The sequence below is a fragment of the Anser anser genome, assembly GCF_964211835.1.
Source record: "Anser anser genome assembly, chromosome: 2".
NCBI classification, from domain to species: domain Eukaryota; kingdom Metazoa; phylum Chordata; class Aves; order Anseriformes; family Anatidae; genus Anser; species Anser anser.
This window is the reverse complement of record NC_139721.1, coordinates 56,944,717-56,966,782: the sequence shown is the minus strand read 5'-3', so window position 1 is coordinate 56,966,782 and position 22,066 is coordinate 56,944,717. Positions and strand designations below refer to the sequence as shown.

At 35.2% G+C, this 22,066-nt stretch overlaps 1 long non-coding RNA gene across 2 annotated transcripts in view; it reads right to left on the bottom strand.

The window, feature by feature from the left end:
- The window catches only part of LOC310895011, a 35,332-nt gene extending 19,878 nt beyond the window's left edge, over positions 1-15,454 (bottom strand). The window contains exons 1-3 of one of the 2 annotated variants that reach the window (XR_014580352.1): positions 14,980-15,454; positions 14,044-14,103; positions 772-825 (exon numbers count right to left, since the gene is read on the bottom strand). This is a non-coding gene — a long non-coding RNA (uncharacterized lncRNA). Of the gene's footprint in view, positions 1-771; positions 826-7,119; positions 7,344-14,043; positions 14,104-14,979 lie in introns of those variants that run through there. The other variant, XR_014580353.1, reaches the window with a different exon arrangement.
- Positions 15,455-22,066: the final 6,612 nt, after the last annotated feature.

The following is a 22,066-nucleotide window of genomic DNA, read 5'->3' as shown; positions in this document are numbered from 1 at the left end:
GTTCCATTCACTTGGAACTGATCACAAAAGGGGAGAGCAATGAAGAGAAAGAGAGGGTGAGGTACATTCTAATATTTTTTTTCCTACCTCCTAGGATTAAGGGAAAGGGCTTTGTCTTTCTGATCATTTTACAGAAGAAAAAGAATCCAGAAAGGGTTATTTAAAGATTCACATTAATCCCAGTTAAACATAGGTGACGTTCTAAGCCAGACCTAATGGTGCAAATTGTGTTATGAAAACTGAAGAAACCTCAAAGAGAACACAAGTACATAAAGTACCTGTCAGAATGGCTGTGATGCAGGAAAATACAGTGCAATATTTTTAATTATCCCAGAAGTGGCTCTTTCAAAAGGCTGTAGATGTAGCCAGAATACTTTTAATAAGACTGCCATAACATTATTCTATTTAATAGTTAAAATGTGGAGTAGTTTCTTATCAACAAACGCTTTTGTGATATAACTTCATAAATGTATATAAGTACAAAATGTTCTAGCATTTTCTTTACTATCTGAACTTGTTTCAAACTAAATAAATAATATTTAAAGAGGAAGAGAATTTCCCAAGTAGAAAAAGGGAAAAGGAAAAAGTACCCTTTTCCAAACTATGACAATTAAAAGAATGAAGTTTGAATATCAGAAAAATGTATGTACTTGGTGGACAAGGTAACTGATTAGTTAAAAGGAATCCAAGCAAAGATGAATTGAGAAGATGACCTCTGTGCACAGCTCAGACACAATCACAGTATGGTGTCATATCTGCCATTCTCATTACCTTTGATTTTCATGATCCTCCAGTTATTTCTGAGAATTCAGATGGAGGCTTGAGCTGCCAATCAAAAAGTAAATGTTAATAGGTACTGAAAAGTTAGAAAATACAGGCATTGTATATTAACAAGCTGGCTAGTCTTCAGAGAGTTGAAAAAAGAGGAATTATTCTTAATCATCAAAAGAATAACTAAATTGACATAACTTTGCAAAACTTTTCTAAATATTAAACTCATAGATGATAGGATAACTAAATATAAATTCTTCTATAGCTATACCTTACAAATCAGTGTTAAAATTATGTAATATATGTATTATATTAAATTATGTAATAAAAAGAAAAACTAGTCAGACTGTGATTGTCCTATCAAGGGGAAGATGGGGAAAATAAAGGAATGCAAATAGTTGAAGCATAAATTATTGCAGAATTATGAATTTTTCAATTTATAGGAAGGACAAAGCACAGGAGGCTAAGGTAAGGAAAATAAATGGTAAGAGTGATGGTAACTACTAAACATGAACACATCTGTGTTAGTTGGCTTAGCACATCAAAGAATATGTGAATGAACTCAAAACTGAGAAGCAGAAAAAAAGAAAAAAAAGAAGTAGAAGCAGGTAGAAAAAGATATAGCATCGGTGAGAATTGTATGAATACTGCTAGTAGAATTCTTAATCAAAAAAGTCCCAACATCCCTTTTGACTACAGAAGTACCCCAAAAGTGGGATTTCTCTCTACATAAACTCGCACAAACCACTTTGCTTCCAAACACATGGGAAAACAGGGAAGAAAAGATAAATACAATATTTTGATCAACTTGCTAACCTCACATTAATGACCATTTTTTTTAAAGCTCAACTCTCTTCTTAATTCCTTAAAAAAGACATGCATGCATACCACTATAAAGTATATGAACTTTTTGCTGTCAGTGATTTTTGCACTATTCAGCATTTCCTGTAGACATTTATGAAACTCAACATGTCTGGATTTCAATTTTCCTTTAAAAGTGTCTCTCCTCCCTAACTTCAGTCTGGGTTATGAAGGTCAGCCAACTGGGTTCATTGACCAGCTTTGCAGAAATTCTACAGCCAGCAAATAAATGATATTGCCGTGTTTTTTGTTTGTTTCTGTTAGCCACATGTTTGAAGTTGAAACAACACTGCATTATATAGATTTCCATTCACCAGCTTAACAGACCTAAAACTGATGAGTCTGTTCAGTGCCATCAGAAAGAATATGTCTTCATAGCAAGGGCAATTGCAGCCCAATGAATGTGTAATATTGTACAAAAACAGATCTAATAATGCCTCAAATACAGAATAATGAAGATCTTGTTTGTGAGCTACCAGGTTTGGGTCACAGTAACTCATACTACCTACTTTCTCTAGATATATGTGCACACAAGTTACAATGGATTAGTCTCAGAAGCAAATTGGTCTTTAATTTTTGTTCTTCTTCTACTATTTGCAGATAGAGATATTGTTTAAACTAGATTCTGATTCCTGTAGTAGAAACTCTTGCCTGGGTTATAATCATACAACATGCCTCTAAAGTAAACCTACATTAGCACAACTCAATGTGGTAATTAAGATAGAAAAATGCAGTATTAAACTGCATGGCCTATCAGATTCCTTGGGGAGAAAAAAAAACACTGACGTGACTTGAAATGTGTCCAAAGGGTTTAGTTAGCCTCCAATTAGCTACAAAGTTCCTCTATTAAAATGCATAACAAATACCAGCCTACACGTCCCTGAACCTTTCATTATTTAAGTCCTAATTTCAGATGGTTCTTTTATTATAGCATACATCCCAAAAGCTAGCATTGACTTTTAATTACACTATACAATCATTGCTGTCAGGTGATGAGTTGGAGGGACAGAAGACTCCAGGGCACATCTGGGTGAACCATAAGAGCTCAGCTCTTAACCAAAAGCAAACAACAGAACAAAGGCAAACATTCTAGGAACAATCTACAATAAAATAAAGGCCAAATGATCATCTCTGCTTAACCTTGCATTTTACACTTGCCATCAAATCCAGAGAGTTTACTCAGGCAGCCAGACAGAAGTATGGAGATTAGGAATGTGAAGTGGAAGAGAATGTGAATTATGCTCAACTCCTTCCACCTTCTCAAGTTCAAAAAGGACACCTGCATTTGTTTTTTCCTAAGTTACTGTTATTGATCTCCTATTATAAAGGTTATATTGGGGGTTGTTTGCTGAAGATCTCCATACTGTGCCAACATAATTAATATATTAAAAAAAAAAAAAAAAGTGCATTAAGCAGGTTTTAGCTTCCATCTTTGCTTTTGTTCTAACGATATTTAGTGTCTCCTGTCCATTTCTAATTGCATCTCTGTGAGAAACCTGACTTTGAAGGTGGGCCACAGTGGTTGGTTAGATTTTTAAATGAAAAGGTGTTCATAAGTCCTTGGGATTGCTGGGTGGTAGTGGCTGCTGATTCCAAATCAGGAGGACATAAAGCAAACGTCAGTGATAAATCCTTAATCAGAAGAGCATAGAGCAAGCTGGTAGCTGGTTTTGAGTATCACCCTTTGGAAAGTGAGAGTTGTGTGCCGACATCATGAAGGACAGAGATGGGTGAAAACTTACATCAGTATTATTAGTACATGAGCAGTATTACATCGAGTATTACATCGAGTATTACATATATATATTTGTTCTCTACATTTAGAGAAAATAAGCCAATCGTGCTGGAATAGGTTTTTTAGCTTATTCTGAGCTTGTTTTTTTTTATATTGGAAAAACATGACAGATCAACTGAAGTACAATAAAATACTGCATATCCTACCATGAGTATATTGCTCAGAAATGTATTCTTTTGCCTCCTGTGCACTCTTTTCTCTTTTCACAATGTTTTTCATGTGGGAATCTGCAGGGCTTAATAGTCAGCTGAAGTGTAGGATATGCAATAACCCCCTTTTTTCTTTACTGTCTGTCAGTGCAACTATGATGTCTCCATAGGAATTGTAATGAAAACAGGGACTTTTTATTTTGTTGCATGTATTTTGCAGATTTATGCAGAATCACCTTGTCACACCTAAACATCTTAAAACATTTTTATTCCTTAAAGAGAAAAAGCAAGCAAACATGCAAAAACACTCCTATTCTTAAATGTTTTCAAAACAAAATCTGCAGTCTCTATCAAAAATTAGTATTGTTAACTGCTATAGGTTCTTTTTCATCACTTTAAGATGGCTACAGTTTTGAAGTAAGGGTTCAAGATTAGTACAGCCTTGACATGATTCTTTCATTCCTAGTTTGCTTAATAATTTCCTGTGAAATTTAGTTGTGTTGGCGTGCAGTTATGTAGGACAGGCAAATTTTAAAGGGTTCCATAGTAAATACTGAACTTCATAGGGTGAAAGCTTGAAAAGGTAATAGGCAACAATCATTACAATGGTAGGTCAAAGGATGCTGAAATCCAATTCAGTACTGCTATAATTAAGTACAGGCTATATTGCTGTGCTGAATTTGGCCACAAAGCATATAATAAAAATAGAATAAGGGTCAGAGGAAGCTATAAAGTAATGGCATGAGATCATTCAAAACTTATGCAGCCATTTGGAAGTCCTAGTTTGAAATGTCTAAGCACCTGAAACCAGTACCTTTTGGGGCATTTTTTCAATTATCAAAGATATTCAAATGTCAAATACAAGCTTAAAAAAGAGATGCCAAGTTAAGGTGCAGGAAGTTATTACGGGAGTGAAGAGACAAATAAATATCACTATAATATTAGTTATTGCTGAGATATAATTACTTGTCCTTGTTAATGTTAATATTCTTCTTTCCAGATAAGCTACACAGGAATGAGTTGAACATTAAGCCTAAGGTAAAAGTCAGCCACTGAATAATATTGCTTTTCTAATGCTGGAAACTCAGTGTGAAATGTTTTTTAATCATGCCATTAACCCACAGCAGACAGGTACAAATCAACAGAATGCATACAGCACTGCCTTCTGTTTACTGATGAGGGGTAATCACAATTAACAACAAATCAATTGTGAGTGATATACTGAAGCATTTTTTTGATAAAACTGCTTAAAACAATGTATTTAGGTCAAGCTTTGTAAGGCAGACATTAATCAGAAACACAAAGAGAGTGACCTGTTTAAAGCACTGCAGAACCAATCTCCCCGCAGACAAACTGGCTACGAATATGTAGCCAGGCAAGAGTAGTTCTGGCTGCACTAACCCACAAAGCCATGTTGTTCTCTATTAACAGGATGTTGGTGATTAAATTAATCTGAAGCTCAAAGTCAAAATGTTCATGTTTTAAAGAGTTCAGAGAACAAAACACCAACAGAATAATTGGATAGAATGCTAGCCTGTGTTGGTTTTATATAGCCAGACTGCATGGACAGAAGCATGGACCAGCTTTGAAAGCTTCAGAACTCAATCTGCAACCCCATCTAACCATGTATTCTTGCATGAATACCATGAGTGATTTGTGAATTTGAATGAAAAAGAGGTTTGGATCTTTATCTAACAAAAAGTAGCCTTATCATTTGAAAGGTTTCCTCTACAAGACTAATTTAATATTTTTTTTTCAAGAAATGTACATATATTAAGTATTAATTAACAGCCCTGGATTTAGTCCAACAGAAAAGTTCTCACATCATACTACCATACTTTTTTTTTTTTTTCTTGTCAGGAAACAGGAGAACTGGAGTCTAGACTCCCATTCAAATTTGTCAAGTGTCTCATGACTCATGTTAGCATTCTTGGTATAACTGATCACACAGGTAATAAATTTTCTGAATCTTTCATCCAAATGTATGATTACTGATAAAAACAAGGTGCTATGAGGGGTTATCTTGTACATGTGCTTACTGGTATTCTACTAACTCATTTTTCAGCGGCCTGTTCCCAAAAACATCTAGTGTTACAGGCTCCATGATATCTCTAGGTGGTCTGTTCTATTACTGTTTTACTACCTTTAGGATTAGACTTAGATTTTTCCTCCAAAAATTTTTTTTTTTTTTTGGCTTACTATGAGGCCCATAGGCCCATACTCACTGTAGACCTGGAGAACACGTTCTTCCTTTCCCTTTTTGCAAACAATATATTCCTTTTTTTTTTTTTTTCACCTTTAACTTACACAATGCTGATCCTTTCGCTTGTTCTTTGAAGATGCTACATTGGGTGCTACATTCCCAATCATGACCCTGATGTCTCTGAATGCTTTCCTTGTAGTCCTCATCCTTTCCAAAGCAGAATGCCCGAACTCTGTTTAATGTTTCCCCCAACTACTCATCAAGTCTGAGCAAAGTGGGAGGACTGTATTGAAACTATAGAATGCAAAACATCTGCTATGTATCCAAGAAAAATGTTCACTTTTTTCACAAGGTGGTGCTATTGTTGATGCTTGTTTACAAACATCTTGCTGTTTCCATTTTTACAACCAATTATTCCTGCCTAACAGTAAAATTTTGTATTTAATTAATATCATTCTACCCTTTGAGACTTTAGTTTGTGAAGACAATTTTGAATTCTGATCTTGTTCCACTCCCATTATCATGGAGTTCTCAGATGTTAACAAATGTTGTTTTAATCAGTGATATCACCAGTGAAGATATTCAATGCTCAAAGGACACTCTGAATTAACCCTGTTCAATGGTTTCTTCCATTTTGACAATGAACAATTAGTAGGTACAATTTTAAGTGCAATTTACCCCCACTCAATAGTACTTTTATCAAAACAATATTTCCCTAGATTTATTTTATAAATGGCTTGTGACTGCAAAAAATCATCATGTGTAACACCTCCTGTTTTCACTATTAACCTTGTTATCCAGAATCTGAATGAAAATATTGGTTGGCATTACTCAGTTCCTTGCTATCTTGCAAATAGTTAGCTGAATTATTTGTTCCAGATTCTGAGGAACTGAAAATAACCTGACTGGCTGTCAGTTCTCTGACTTTTCTTTTTTCCTCACCCCTTGGCCTCTTTAAAGATGGACATAATGTTTGACTTCTAGCATCCCATGAATCTTCTCAGAAATGTTTCTGAGATTTCTTCAGTTGAACAGCTGAGCTTAGTGAAATTAAACATACTGAAGTATTGTATACTCTGAAAACAACAAAGAAAATGGACAGAGAAATTTGCAGTGTCAATGCAGAACCTTCTTAAAGCAATGCATTCAGTCAGAGTTCTAATTATGTTGGTTTTCTTTTTTGTAATTGTTTTAAAAATCAGGAATGAACTAGAGTACATCATAAAGTAATTTTAAACTCCAGTGGAAAGATTATTTCACCCTCTTGTAGACATTTTCTTTTCATGAAGTGCAAGGGAGTATGCACGAGAACCAAAGCAGGAAAACAACACTTTTGCTTTTACTGTTCAAGAACAAATCTATATAATCACAATTTTAATAAATTCATTATGCATTGTAATTGTTTATGGTGTATAACAGAGATTTTTTTTATTAATTATTTAGAGATTATCTGCTGGTGCTGGATAAAGGAAATTAATATGATTAACTTGGGAATGTTTTTTTATCATCTTATTCCTTCCATAGTTCTTCATTACTTGTCTTCTTTCTGAATGGAACAAAAGATCTAAAAGAGAAGATAATATATTCAAACTTCATTCAATGGTTTGAAATACATACTAGTGAATTTGCTTGTTTGTTTACCACTCAGTAACTTGAGTGCAGGTCCTTCAAAACTTTTGTGCTTAGTGATTAGCTATTTTGCCTACATATCAAGAAACACTTTAGAGGTTGTTGGATTTTCAAGGTATAGGTTATTGCTGCTGTTGAATATTGGGCTCCTTTTATGTATCTCAGTTTGGGTATGCAACGATTAACCTGATAATTTCCCTTTATACTATCTGACTTCAAACTGAAAAAGGACAATTTTGAATGTGAATATCAACCTTTGGGTGCTGGCCTCATGAAAAGTGAATGATTTATAACTCTCACAATTTCTCCATTTTGCATCTGCTTTCTGTATCATTAGCAGAAAACAGGTTCATCTTGTTAGAAAGCAATTCAAAAGTTTTCTCCATCAAGCAATCATATTACCATACTTATTTGTTGCTGTATTTTCTCTGCCTTGTTTGCCAGGCATCAAACACTGTACATTGGAGATTAAGATACATTTTGCCAAATGAAATTTGGTGTGCTTTGATGCATCTATAATCTCAGCACACTTTTCTGTATCAGAATTATGAACTAAAATACTGATTATTATCTGCTTAGCTGATTGAACTACAAGGAGAAGAATAATTCTACATCCTTAAAGGCAATGGTCTGAAGAAAAACAAATAGCAGAAAGCAATCATGGAGGGGGCAAAAGGAGATCAGCCATTCTGCTAAGGAGGAAGCAGCCTTCAATTAGATATCTATTCATTGGTAATGAATGCCAACTAACATTAAATAAGCATTTAACAGAATATTAATCACATACTTAAGGGCTAATTGCAGTATATTAACAATTAATGGCCCTTTAAGAAACTAAATATACTATGGCACGTAATAAGTGCTAATTGAAAGCTATTTCAGGAACTTTATTTTGCTTTTCTTAATTGGACAGTGACACAATATACTGTTACTGAGCCCTTCTGTCCTTATCCTTTTAAGTAGCATAGTTGCTGCTGTGCTGTAGAATGCAGAAGCAGATTTCAACCAGTTGGTCTCCAGAAAAAAAATCATGTATGGTTTTCATTATGGCTTGCCATAATCTTTACTGATAGCATACAGGTTTTCATCCAATAACTTTATTTCCTTCTACATGGATGATGGTTTAAAAGTTAGTTTATATTTAAAACTACCTTCTAGCAATAATTCACCAGAGCCACATCCCCTCACTAGAAGTCACTGAAACATTCCTGTTGAGAGCTCTGAAGCTGTTAAAAGGCCAGATAAACCTCATTTCATGCATGCTTTATGCTATAGCTGTGGAGACTTCATCTTGATTTATAACAGAAATAATGTTCATGATGTTGGAATATACTTGCAATAAACTGTAAGCCTAGTTCTTTATCAGAAACTCCAAAAGAAGGAACGAAAAAGAAGAAAAACAAAAAATAGTGTTTAACTCAAAACAGGGAAAATAATGGAGGAGAAATTGCTAGGGGAACAAAATGGAGATATAGTATAACTAAAGTACTTGGGGCATATCTCCAGTTTTCTCAAGAATCTCATGAGACCCAAGTGAGAAATTTGCCCTTGACAAGATATGAAATTTTGTGTGGAAATTTTGGAAGTATCTTGCTTCTCAGATAAGGCACACACACAGTTCCATGTGACTCCACATCATGGGTTTGTGTTATACCTGGTGTAACAGAGGCTACAGATTCATACTAGATTCATCAAAAGAAGCTGTCTCATTTTTCACTTGGGCCCTAATTCTCATGCCCTCACTGCTCTTTCCCTTTCAACAGCAAAAATGTTCATGCAGTTAGAGAGCTGAACAGCTTGGAGGCCTGAGCCAGATCAAATCGCACTGGAGGATTAGTTCTAACTCAGGTCATTTCCCAGCAAAATTAAGAAAATCCTGAAGGTCCTTTGTCTAATGTGGCATGACTAGATTTTTCTAGTAGACTGAACCTCAGACTTTAGGTTAGACATCCTGTGTTACCCATTTATAGCAAAATGATGGTCATTACAGCACCAGCTGTCTGCAAATGCTTTCTGACTCTCCATCATTCTTGTACCAAAGGAATGAAGCATTTAATGGTCAAAGAAACACATGCTTTGTGCTGAACACAAGCTGCTTCTCAAGTGGAAGATGTGGAAGAAAAAAATGTGTCCCAATTATAAGAAAACACACTTTTTGTGGGGATTATCACTGCAGTTTTAAAGTCTTCTGAAGTTGTTTATTAACCTCTAAAAGTAATATTGCAATACCAGAGCTCAGCAGTTTGCCATACAGAGCATTTGTACATATATTTTGTAAGTAATTTTGTTGTATGGGGAAGTAGTAGTTTACACACATGAGGAGTTTCTTTTAATCTGTTTTGTTAGGATGACTGCCACATTCTTACTCCAATGCAGAAGACATGAAAACAAAATCCTTGCCACCAACCTTTTAACGTATGGGTTTATAAATGAATAACTGAAATGGTAATATTCTAAAGTGGAAAATTATTACCAGCAGATTTATAAGCATGAGGTGGTCATGAGCCCATGTTTACTTAGAAATGTTGGTTCTTTTACCACTTTGAGACCTGTACTTTTTAAGATATTTTAAGTTGTTTCCCTTATATTTAGATGTGAGTTCTGGGTTTGTTTCACTTAGTATTTTTAGAATATTTTTAGATATTTTTGGGTTTCTGTAAAATATGTATATATTCTTTTTATCAAAAATAGTTTCCATCTTAGATTAAATATTGAGATGGTGTCAATGAATAGGTGCAATTACTGGAATGTCAGGAGAGTCATACTATTTTGCACAAGGTAAAGATATGCCCTTTTATTCTAAATAGCTAGTAATCATAAAAGGTATAATATCTCAAAAGAACTTACCCAATATTTTTACTCAATTTCACTACTTTTAATAATTTTTGCTTTTATAATATTTAAGTGTTTTGCTGGAATAGTAGGATAATTTATTTCCACAGTGAAAGACACTAGAGGATGCAAATCAAATCTGTTTTGTTTTGGTTTGGTTTTGGTTGTTTGTTTGTTTTGTACGTAGTGTAGTAGGCAACGGTAGGTGCAAAACAGAAACAGCAGCAGCCACATCTAAAAATACCCTTGTGCTTTTCTAGTCGTCAGAATATCAAAAATAAAAAAGAGAGTTCCTAAATCTATGCTTTAAATTATCAACCAAAAAGTGCTTGTGTGCAAAATAGTACACTGCAACTTATATGCATTAGCATATATTAATATATTATTTATATTTTTATTTATACAGTATTATTTTTCTGTACTAGAACAGTGTACATACTATGAAACCAAAGAATGCTGGAGGAAGCAACAAACTGGGAAATATAAAAAAGATGTCAAACTAATATATGCTGTGGGCCACTTCATGTCTATCCTCTAACTACAAGAGAGAGAGAACCTGTCTCTGCCTGTTCTTCCAATATAGCTTATCAACAATGTACTCTCTGTTTCAATTTCTCCTTAATAGATATCCTGAAATATGTATTTACGTAGTATGTTCAACAACTATTAATGTCATACATTTTTCTATGGGCAACTTTGAATGTTAATGGCACATCCCAATGCCACATACAAACTGTGGACAATCTACAGACCACCAAGGACATCTACAGAACATTAAAATATTATCTACCAGCTTCTTGACCTAAATTTGTCTCTCTGTCTGTCCCTCCCTTTTAAAATGCAATTCTTACTATAAAGCAGATTTCTCTACATCAAAAATAAGAGAAACATAACACAATATTGTGTGATCTCTGCTCCAGGAAACCCAGAGGATATAAAAGTAATTGAAAAGTGGGTGAGCTAACACAGCTCACCAAATGAAGTATGTACCAAAATTTTTACATACCAAAACAGGAAAAGAGGGAAGTCCAGCCACAGAACTCAACTATAAGCAGCTACTTTCATTCTTGCTAAGTACCTTTATTATGTACCTTTAATCATAGAATCATAGAATGGCCTGGGTGAGAAGAGACCTCAAAGGTTACCTGGTTCCAACCCCCCTTCCACCCACTAGATCAGGTTGCTCAGGGCCTCATCTAACCTGGTCTTGAACACTTCCACGGATGGGGCATCCACAACCTCTCTGGGCAAATAAATTAAGATATAGGCTATTAACCTCTTACTTTTTCTCTACGTGTACATAACATATGACATATATTGATACATATCATTGCACACGTATTTAGTAAAAAATCCAAAATATTTCAGTAATGAGTTTCCTTTGTACTGCTATCATTTTTACAATAGATGCAAACTAGGAATAGAATTGTTTCATCTTTTTTTTCTGCCCAATAGTTAGTCCACTCTTTTCTATGTTTTAATTTCTACATAGGCTAAGGCTTCTGTTGGTTAGTATAATGACTAGCAGGTCTCAAGGATTCCAGGATCTGTAATTCCCAAGCTAACTTCCATGAAAGCTCTGTATCTCTGATAGTGGTGTTGCTTCTTGTGCTGAAAATAGATTTAAGGACAGAAGGCACCCAAATCTATTGATTTCCAGGGTTTGACCTTAACAACTATTTATTCAGCAGCCTAAGAATAGAAGTTATTTTCCAACAAGTAAACACAAAAGCATTTAGTTCATCTTATGCTCCAGACTTCCAAATTTCTAAATTGCCTTAATAAAAATGCCAGCAGTGCCCTCTGGTATTCAGTGATGATTAGTCCAGCTGTGGGAAGCTGGATGTCACAAAGGTATCAATCATTCAGCACTGGCACAGGCTGCATATTCTGGGTTAAGATCTCCATAACCTCTTGCAAGCCAAGATCTTGCCAGTAGATCATCACTAGTACCCTCAATGAGAAAGCAGTTGGAGAATGAGAGCTCTGAGCCTTCATTAGCATTGGTTATGCCCAAAGACAGCTCTAGCTTGACGTGACTTTTACAAATGCACCTGATCTGCCAACTCTTCTCCAGATGAGACCTTGCCTCTGTCATGCTTGCACCCTAGACAAGAATTCTCTCTTCCCTTATGAGGACTCTGATCCTCTTTTGTCCTTATCCAGTGTGTGCTCTCCCTTTATGAATATTATCTATTCATTTTCCTAATTTATACCCTCTAGAAGATCACTGGGAAGAGAGATCCATTGCATAGTGCAGAGTCCCTGAAATAAGCATTTATCAGAAAATATTCCATTCCCTTAGCCATGGGTCGAAAAAAGATTGTTCAATTGCTCCGTGGGGATAGCCCCTATTCTCTATAAGGTTTGAGGTGATGCACCATCTCAAATACTTTGGCCACCAAAATGTGAAAAATCTTTTCTGTTAAAAAGGTGAAAACCATAGTATTGATAGTACGTGCATCTATCTGCATGTGAATGGAATATTCAGGGACACTGCAGAGGACTTTATTTTTTATTTTATGGAGATTGAAATTTTCCTGAGTTTGCTTTCTGAAAACTGGACTGAAACTGAATTATTTTGGCTGAGCTTTTGCAAAGAAAATGCAACCTGAAGTCTTCTGCATCTATATATATAACATTTCAAAGAAAGTAATTAAAATGTGACTCAGTCTTGAACTGTTTTCTGAGGCTTCCTCAGAAAACAATGTACAACAATCACTCCTAGAATAACAAAATGGAGTAGATGTGCCAGCCAATACATTCTTACACTGATTTTTCTTGCCCTTCTTGCAGAATGATCTCAGGAGATATCTTCCACTATGTGAGGAATGAACACATAATAGTAGATGTTAGATGATCATACTTTAACATTATCGGTTTTCTATCTCACTTGTCTCTTACATGTTTTGCCACAATATATCACAGGATGAGGTACTAAAAAATCTCCAAGGACACCGTGTTCTCCAAGGAAACCATACATCAATTTTAAAACTTTTGACTACAATTTTAAATATGCATTATTCAGATAATAATAAAGGAAATGTCTCTTACAGGATTTGTGTTGCTGTTGTTAAATGCTCTATATGGTAGAATAGTAGGTGGATGAAGTGATGTTACTGTAAGTGTCCTTGAAATGAAACCTTAAAATTGTACCAGCCTCATTAAAAACAACTAGGCTCGTCAAGATTAATGCTAGCACTAAGTAAATCAGTGGAATTAATACTGATTCATCATTAGCATGTTTCCTTGAAGAATGACAAAAAAAAAAAAAAAAAAAAAAAAAAAAGAAAATTGAGAGAGAGAAGTTCCTCCAGAAGGCATAATGACATTTTAGGGCAAAACCACTGGTGGAATAAAGAACAAGGGTTTTGAATGCCTAGACATCATTTACACACATATGTATATGTATAACTTCTATTATTGTGATTGATGATTATTTGCTTATTTACTTAGCAATGACTGTTCTTGACTTTGCACAACATGCAGATATCAAAACCATCAAGGTTTACAGTTTGAAAGACAAACATGTATGATAAAACACAGTAGGAGAACTGGAGGATAAGTTCCTTGTAAATTATGTCTTTTTTCTTTGTTTTGTTGGCTGCAGTTTTTACTGTGTTCCTTACATGGAGATGCGAAAGAGAAGAGGTCTTCAGGGTTCTCTGATAGTATGTGAAAGAAAATATCACTTCTTCCTGTCCCTTTTCTAACTATGGGAGGCAAAATTTTCCAGCGGTGTTAACAGACAATTCAGTGGATTCTTGCATCCTGATTTTTTGAATTAAGAGAACAGTTAATACCTGTTTTAGCTGTAAACTGAAGATATATGATGATTTCAGCAGCAACAGCAAATTAGCTCACTGGAAAAAAAAAAAAAAGAGTTTTTACAAAATTCTTGGATAACATTGATGGTTACAGACCAACTAATTAATACCAAACATTGTAACATCTAGAATTTTTAGCTGATAGATGAGAGAGAGAGAAATAAGAGGAAGATGAATAGAAAGAAGAAAACTAGGGAAAAGAAGGAGGGAAAACAAAGAACAAACCTAAGTGTAGGGAAATTGTATATGCCATATAAATGGCATACATGGAAAACGGTTTTGTTTGCTTTTTTTTTTTTAATATGAGAAATATTATGTACATTGCCTTTTATATTTTATTATTTTTTGCTAATGATTGCCAAAGATGTCATTGCTTGCTGGGCTCTCTAGTCTGTTTACAAGAGAAAAAAGATGGTATCTTCTTGGGTGTTCAAATAGGAGGCAAACTACCATTGGTATGTGAAGTATCAGACTTTTGACCATCAACAGTAACATTTCAATTGCCAGATTCTGTGTCCCCAAACAACACTAGAATTTGCAAAGGCAAAGAAACTAATTAACTAAACTGGCATAATACTTCATGGCATGTACCTTGTGGGCATACATATAGTTTCATCTGTAAATCTTAACTGTATTATCCAGGCCCCTTGTGCTCTTACTAGTAGCTCACCTTACTTTAAAAACGAAGTTGAAAGCAAATTGATAAAAAAAATTGTTGTGGTTTAAGCCGGCCGGCAGCTAAGCACTACACAGCCATTCACTCACCCTCCCCCCTCCCTCTCTGGGATGGGGAAGAGAATTGGGAAAAAAAAAGTGAAAGCTTTTGGGTTGAAATAAATACAGTTTAATAGGTCAGAAAATAAATTAATAATAACGTGTATGAAAAAAGTGATGCACAATGCAATTGCTCACCACCCGCTGACCAATGCCCAGCCTATCCCCGAACAGACAGTCCCCCCACCCCGGCCAGTCACCCCTATATATTGTTTAGCATGACGTCAGATGGTATGGAATACCCCTTTGGCCAGTTTGGGTCAGCTGTCCTGGGTCTATCCCCTCCCAGCTCCTGCTGCACCCCCAGCCTGCCTGCTGACAGGACAGAATGAGAAGCTGAAAAGTCCTTGGCTTAGTGTAAGCACTGCTCTGCAACAATTAAAACATCAGTGTGTTATCAACATTCTTCTCATCCTAAGTCCCAAACACAGCACCCTACCAACTACTAGGAGGAAAATTAACTCTATCCTAGCCAAAACCAGGACAATAATCTACTGGGCCAGCACGTTATTCACTTTATCTGGTATTATTAGTTTTGGATAAAGTCTATACATAGTTCCAGCTACAAAACTTAACATGGATCCGTCTTTTTTTTGCCATGATGTATTTTCTGTTTTCTCTGTCTCCTCTTGAAAAGAGTTTTTCTGTTTTCCCCAGGTTTTATTGCAAGCTACTTTTCGCAATTCCCATTAGTAAATGTAGCTTTCAAAAAGAGTTTTATATGAAAACTAATATTTAAGTAGATCTTTGACTTCTAGATTTTTGTTAAAATGAGAATTTTTCCTCTAGACTGCAGAATAAAGTTTACATTAGTGGCAATGCAAATTGTGTCCATGCACAAATGAGATAGTATTTGCCCTGCCGCTAGAAACAAATCTATAGTGAATCATCATTAGCAATTATGTGCTATTCAAACAAAGCTAGAAAAAACCCTGAACATTCCCAAGAGATTTCTTCCTTTTTGTTTAGCATTCCCTTCTTTATTCTGAGGGAAAAGTAGAAAATCTTATGGAAACACAGTATATCTGCAAAGCTTCAAATGCTGCTTTAGGTTAGGGAAATCTGATGTGTTTAGACATTTAAGGGGTTATTCAGCCTACTGTCATTTCAGTCTAAATGAACATTTTCTCTCTTGCCTCACCATCCAAATTCTGTTGGCTTCATCGGGAATTTATATTACTATATCTCAATATATTTTGTGGAATTTTATATATGCATACATGCAAATGGCTGCCTGTGACAAATACAACATTGGTTTAAATAGAAGAGGAGAGCAGCGTAGTCCTTGTGCCATAATGCCTAAGAATCCTTCAAGATAAGCTCATTATTGTAGCTAAATCTCAGTGAAGATGTTTTAGTGACAGGTCTTTGACTGCTGTCATTCATCTATGAAACACTGATGGTTTCTCTGAAGTGAGAAGCTGGCTGTCTTTCCTTGTTCAGGATGTAATCAAGGAGAGAAAAAGCACACACATACAAATGTATATTTATGAAATTAATTTAACTGAAATACAGAAAAAAAGCTTGGTTCTGAATGCCGTTTTTTTTTTGCCACATCAGCTGCTTTAGTTAATACAAGTTAAGAGGAGGGACCAAATGTTTAGTATCACTGGTAAATCAAGGCCTTCTTATGGCATCTGGAGGGGCAGTGATACTTATCCAAATGGGTTTGCTCATTCTTTCTGATGAAAAATATGAAGACAGGAAATAACCATACCTTCTGGTAAACTTACTTACAGCTGGAGGCATTGCAAAGGTGATGAAGTACATACTAGTTGACAGAGGAAAGGAAAATCTAAGTGGATGACAGGATAACAACCACTGAGAAATGCCAGTTCACCTCAACAACAAACTGTGTATTCTGCTAACCTACATTTATGTTTTCTGTCTTCATTTTCCTATCATTTAGCTTTGCACACTAAAGAAAAATGTGCCAGAAAATGCAGAAATTTTGAGATTGCTTTTGTTGCTATTTTTCCACCAGTTCTGTAGATTTTTTACCAGAGCTGTCTGAGGAAGATTCATCTGGAATGACACTGTCAACCTGCACACCAGAAAAGTCAAGATTTAACTTGGTTTGGTTTAAATGTCATTTTAAGGGAAACAAACAAACAAACAGATATGACTGGATAATTAATCACCATTAGTTATCTGTATATGAAGTTAAAATATGTTTGTTTTTTTGTTTGTTTTTTTTTCACCATCAACATTTCTCATGTGTGGAACTGAAGAAAGCTAGGGCATAGACATGCAGTATGCTACCATTACATCGTAGCTACCCACTTTCACTGAGATACAGCCAAAACAAAGGCTTGTGACACCCATAAACGTGCATCAATGAGGATATAATTAATATTAGCTTGCTTTGTACATGAATATAAGCATGTTAAAATAGTGTATCTAAAAACCACATAGAGGAGTTTTGTAACCCTGTGAATGGAATTTTACATGTGTATGTAAGCAATGTGAGTGCTAATGGGGAAAATGAAGATTAGTATAGGGTAGAAAGCATCCAAGCAACAAAAACTTGCCAGAGGAAAAGGTGAGCACACAGCAATGCAAATGGGTAGGCATCCTGATGAATACTCAAGAAGGATATACAAAAGAAAAGAAGGTAAGCAATATCAAGAACATGCGGAACTTTTTTTTTTTTTTTTTTAGGGGTGGGGCGGATAACTGCTTAAAAACATCAGACCTAAGTGAGGAAAACTGGTGACTTAGGACCACCAAGGACCACAGCCATAAGTGCTGACTAAACAGCATCAGCTCTGTATACTCACACCTATTTTAGAACACGTTATATTGAACAATCTGTATGTGTGGTGATGAAGATTAATGATGTGTAAGAAATAACCATTTGCAAGTAGTGTACTATTAATGAATGAATTTAATAAAGTTTAAAGTTTAAACCTGGCCTGCTTTATCCGTCTTCTAAACACTCCCATCACAGTGATGTGCTCCACATACATACATACATACATGTACACATACTCAATGGCAACAGAGAGATAAACTAACAGTCACTCAAGGACTTTCTGGGAGTATGCAGAGTGTTGCTCCATGCCCACCATGTGTAAATTTTATGGGGGAACATTTTGTTTGTGGAATGTACTAAAGAAAGTGTGAAACAATGCTTCCTAAGGGGGAGGATTAGAAAATTCTGGAGCGGTGATATGCTTCTTGGAGCACAAAAGGTCATGAAGAACAGGCTGAAAAAATCCCTATTATTTCTGTTTTAACAATGTAATTCTACATATAAAAACACAGTTCTGTCAATTTCTTCCATGCCCTGACATTTCTGACCCTTCCTTCCCTTCACATGGGAAACCTCCTGGCCAGAGTTTTGCCTGATATTTACAGAAATTGCTCCAGGAAAGGAAGGTCACAGATAGAGTGGCTGGGAACTTTCCATCTGCCCATTGCAATGAGAAAAAACAAGTGTTTTTAGACTTAGTCTGAAGATAATAAATGGATAGAGACTTCTTTCCCTTCGTGGTGGAAGAAGACCAGTTAATTCTTATTTATATGGCCTTTGAGATGTTTTTTGATGATGTACTCTTTAATTTGGATTATGATGCCAACATACTTCATAGTTACTGAAGGAAGTCAAACAATAAACTATGACAAGTACAGGCAGAAATGCACAAGCACAGCAAGACAAATTGAATTGGTGCAATTCCACTTACTTCAGTGGGACTACACCAGGAGATGAAATCCTCCCTCAGCATTATTTAGGGTTCAAAGAGTGCATTTAAAACACAATAAATGGATAACACCCAACTTGGGCACTTTATTACCAAGGTTTCTTGCTCTCTTGGGGGATGAGACAGTCAGTGAGCTGTTATAACCTTTCGTTTTTCATTGGTACTAACATATATCACTACGTACCCAAAGTACTGTATATGAGAAAATCAATAAATGCAATGCTTAGATGATAAATGCTTACAATTATTTCTTTATTGCTATCATGGCCTAGTAAAAACAACACCCTCAAAAGAAAGTGAGGTTACACTTACAAAAGGGAAAACTGTTCCTCCTTAAGTACAGAAGTGTGCACTAACTAATATGTTCTCTTTTTTAAAAACACTAGGATATGTGGGTGTTCAGAAAGAACTGAGACTGGCACAAAGAAATAATGGCTAAGCTTTAACTTTTACATTGACCACAAGGTGTTACACTGAGGATTCTGTGCTTAAAGCTCAGAGAAAAGCATGGCCTCAACTTCATTTTTCCTTTGAATCTGTGATTTATGTGTGCAACAAAGGAAATAGTAAATGTGGATCAATTCGATTGGTTATTCTGTCTGTCTCAAAATACCTTTCTTTTTGATGAAATATCTCCAAAGCTAAATAACCCAGTGTAACCATATTTTATGTGGAACGGCAACAGAGAGTCTCACATCTCTTTTGAAAGGCAAGACAACATTATATGCATTTATAATGTGACAAAGAATTTTTCTGACTTATGTATATTTTCTCTTTTAACTTACTCAGACACTTCATAGTTGTACAGTCAGGTGATATGCCACACTAGAGAAAAAAATATTTTGCTCTCTTTCCCCAGATGATTTATTTTAGTTTACATATTTGCTGTCTGACGTTTTAATACTTTTGTATATGTATGGGATAATGTTTTTAAGTGAAGTGTAAACGGGGGGGGGGGGGGGGAGGGAGAATGTGGACTGATTCTATGAAAACTAAAATCCCTGTAGCTACATCTTTCTTATCTCATAGTTAGCACATTATCCAATATTCATTACCCCACTTTGCAGCCTGTAACTAAAACACCCTTCATAACAATTCTATCTTTATCTCTGGTACTATTTTTCCTGAAAACAACAACAACATAACCCACTATATTTCACTGTAAGAACAAGCAAAAAAAACAAACAACAAAAAAGTATGTTTAATCTTTGAGACCCCATCCTGAATATGAAGTATAGCTTCATCCAGACACCCACTAAAAGAGTAGGAGTAGACATGGCTATTTTTTCTGACCATAAAGGCACTCAGAAATCTTCCTGAAAAGAAAACATTGACTGGAATAAGTCAATAACATTGACTGTTGCTTTCCCAGCCCTGAGTGGAGACTACTTCTGAAGAGGGTCACATTTTTACAGAAGTGATTAATGAAAAATTTCCCATTTTCTCACATTTTATACAGAAATATTAACACACATTGTGCCCCTCCTCTAAAACTGGAACATTTGGTTTAGTCAAGGAGTCAAGGTCTAAGTCAAAAAGACAATTATGAAAAATTTGACACTGCAGAACTGTATATCCCCTTGCCAAAAAGAGAAAAAAAAAAAAAAAGTTTTTCCCTTTAACTCCATTCTATTGAAACATACATGCATACAAGAGGCTGAGATGTTGGAAATAATCAGTTTTTCACATTTTTAAGGTGGTCATATTTAGAGAAACACTGGATTGTCTTTGTTCATTGTTTTGTAGAAGATAAGCAACATGGTGCCCTTAAGAAATGATGAATAAATCAGCTTATTCTGCAGATTTGGGGGAATTATAATATTAAAACCAAATTGTAAAATGAAAGCATGTCTAAGAGTAACAAAAGAAAAAAGAAAAAGACATCCTTAGAGCATGTAAATAATGGTTAGTCTGTGAGAGAATATTACCAAAAGAATCTGAAAACAGTTAAAAAGGTGAAAAATGTAGTGAATCAAATTCAAAAAGACAAGTGAATATTTTTCTTGTAACTGGAAAACAATAAGCAAAAACACACTGTATTTAAATAAGAAGCAATTTGAAAACTTAGAACAAAATTTGAACATCATTATCTGTGCAAGTAAGATGAATAGAAATATATATAAAAATCAAGTTAAACGGATTAAGAGCTACTTCACTAGTAGATTACAAAAGTTAATGTACACAAGAAATAACCATCCACAAAGGTTGTTTTTCCTACTGGTATCTTAGATCTATTCTTGGTTTGGAGCAGTAAATATCATTAGCAATATTGACAAAGAAACTAAAAAGTTTTCTGGATGCTGTTAAAAATTAACAAATGTCATGAAAGTGTGTGGAATGTTAAATAATGATGGGACAAGCTGTTGTTCTAAAATGTGGATTCCTTTGAATAACTGATGCTGTATGTAACCGAATACAGGTTCAGGCACTAGGAAATAAGAATGTAGGTCATATATATGAGAAGAAATGCATTCTGGATTGCAGTGACATTGAGGGAGATTTAATGGTCAAGAGAGATAATGAAATGAAGAGTGAAATGCTGTAACTAACAGGGTGAGCATAATCCTAGGACATGGAAGCAAGGAAATATCAGATATAAGAAAAGAGACTGTCTCACTAATGGCATTCATTGAAATGAAAGAACTCAGGTATTTTCTCAAGAAATCACTAAAGAATTGGCAAGACTTTTAGATGATAGCCATGAAAGAACACTAAAAACAAACAAACAAACAAGCAAACAAAAAGTTTAGGCAATTTATAGCAATACTGTGAAGCTCAAAGTCTGTACTACCAATCAATCAATCAATGTGCCTCAGTACTAGTCCACAGAAGGAAACGTAAGGAAGTAAATTAGACTTAACGTCCAGTGCAATACAAGAGAGGATCTAGTGGTTGAAATCTGAAACCAGGAAGATTAGATTTCAATAAAACAATAGTTAGAAAGAGTTATCTAGAGATATGTTGATACAGCTAATGCAAATCTCAAACAAGGCTCGATATGCTTCTAAAATGTATGTCACAGGCATATGGTTTAGAGGCTTGAAACTACTTGAGATTTGGTTCTACAACCTGGACAGAAGGATAAATGCTCTGTACCAGCCTTAAATTTATAAGGACAATGTACTCGAGTCTCCAGGACATAGTCCAAGATGTTTCTCCTAAAGCATGAAAATTAGCAAGCAACAAGCTGGTTCTCCTAGGAAATTCCAGAAAATGGGTAATATTTTCATGTCAATTTGAAATGGTCAAGATAAAGGATCTCATCAGGAATTTGATCCAAAACAAGGGAAAAGTAAGACCTATGGTTGCTGGGAGAAAACGCTGCTAAAACTCAACTGATTAGACAGGAAGATCACAGGAAATATTTGTTAAACCTTTGAAGTTAACTGTTGTCCTCCTACACTTACAAAAGATGTATCCTACATATGCTATATCATTATACTTTTGATTATGAACCTTTTCCAGCACACTACACATTTTTCTCTGTAGTAAATTTAGCTCTAACTGTTGAAATTCCACAG